This window comes from Mchenga conophoros, linkage group LG23 (assembly GCF_057382185.1).
Source record: "Mchenga conophoros isolate Kocher_MC1m ecotype Shallow Benthic linkage group LG23, M_conophoros_male_GT1.1, whole genome shotgun sequence".
Taxonomy (NCBI): Eukaryota; Metazoa; Chordata; class Actinopteri; order Cichliformes; family Cichlidae; genus Mchenga; species Mchenga conophoros.
In genome coordinates, this window is record NC_140547.1 from 54,709,661 (window position 1) to 54,711,774 (window position 2,114).

Here is a 2,114-nt window from a genome sequence, read left to right on the forward strand (position 1 = left end):
ATAACAGCCAACAGATACACACAATTACAAATATGGACACATATGGAAACACACATACACAGAGGGACACACACACAGGATCTAATCCAGTACACCAGTGTAAATATATTCAATGTGAATCATACAATGAGATGTTGCCAAAAAAGGGTCTCTCTCTCCCTCTCTCTCTCTCTCTCTCTCTCTCACACACACACACACACACACACACACACACACAGCAGTCAGGGAGGCGCTGAGTTTGGCCAACAGCACATTCATTCATTTCATTTCATTTATTTATTTATAAAGCACATTTAATAACAACAGGGAGTTGACCAAAGTGCTGTACAAAATAACAATTAAACAATGACATTAACAACAACAACAGGTAAGACAATTAAAAGAAAATGAAGATAAAAGAATTGGCAACTCTCATACAGTTTCAAAAGCCAGAGTAAAAAAATATGCTTTAAGATGCGATTTAAAAAGAGCAACAGTTGGGGCCTTTCTAATATGGAGAGGTAGATCATTCCACATTTTCGGTGCCACAACCGCAAATGCCCGATCTCCTCTATGAACCATCCTAGACTTATGTAAGGTAAGGAGCAGGTGATCGCTTGATCGAAGGGCTCTAGAGGGCGTATAAAGCTGCAATGGGTCAGACAAATAGTCCGGTGCCTGGCCATTTAGCACTTTATAAGTCCAAAATAAGATTTTGAATTTAATTCTAGAACGCACTGGAAGCCAATGAAGGGAATCAAGCACCGGAGTAATATGTTGGTGTTTTTTCACACGAGTCAAAAGGCGAGCTGCAGCATTCTGTACCAGTTGGAGCCGGGCCGAGCTGGACTGACTGACACCCACATATAGTGAATTGCAGTAATCCAGTTGAGATAAAACAAACGCATGAATGGCTCGTTCCAAGTTTCTAAAGGATAGAAAAGATCTCACTTTGGATAGGAGCCTTAATTTAAAAAACCACCGCTGGACAACTGAATTAATTTGTTTCTCAAATGTAAGTTTGCTATCCAAGAAAACCCCCAGGTTTTTACATGTGTTTTAACAGCACATGTTAGGTTACATAAGTCCAAATCTGGGGCATTGAAATTACAGCTCGGTCCAAAAATAATTACCTCAGTTTTATCCTCGTTGAAGGTAAGAAAATTTGAGGCCATCCAGGTTTTAACTTGGTCGAGACATTTGACTAACGATTCCATGAGCGTGGAGGTGTTTCTATTAAACCGAAGATAAATCTGGGTGTCGTCGGCATATGAGTGAAAGCAGATGTTATGCTTCCTAAAGATTAGGCCTAGGGACAACATGTAGATTGAAAAAACAATTGGGCCTAATGTGGAAACCTGCGGGACAGCACAAGTAAAAGGAGCTGGGGAAGAAATAAAATCATCAAGGCTCACGGAAAAAGTCCTCTCTGAGAGGTACAACCTAAACCGTTCCAAGGGGATACCTTTGATACCACATTGCTCCAAACGGGAGATCAGAATGCTGCGGTCAACAGGATCAAAGGCTGCAGTTAAGTCTAGGAGCAGGAGCACAGCTGGGTCTCCTGAGTCAGTGATTAATAAAATATCATTAAGTATTTTTAAGAGGGCAGTTTCTGTGCTGTGGTGGGTTTTGAAGCCCGACTGGAACTTCTCAAAAATATTATGACAGTTTAGAAAGGTTTGTAGCTGCTCAAATACAATCCTTTCTAGAATTTTTGACAGAAAAGGTAGCTTGGAAACACGTCTAAAATTAGCAAGAACAGAAGAATCAAGATTTTTGTTTTTTTAAGCACTGGCTGCACTACAGCGTGCTTGTATCCAGTTGGTACTACTGGTCCATCTGCATCTTAAGGTCAAAGGTCACTCTTTTGAGGATGCCATTGTTCACATTTTGGACAGAGAGGACAGATGGTTTGAAAGAGGAGTGAAAGAAGCATCTATGTCCACTGTGAGCGACCATCTTTGAACAGAGGCGGTGGTTTACGACACCAACTGTCTGCCATGTATAATCCAGTTTTGAGTTCCTTCCCAGACGCCTTAACGCCCACTCACATCCTGGGCCATCTGACCTCAGGAATTCACATGACAAGGTGGGGCCAGGTTTCACAATGAGCTCACCTGAAACCCTGGCTA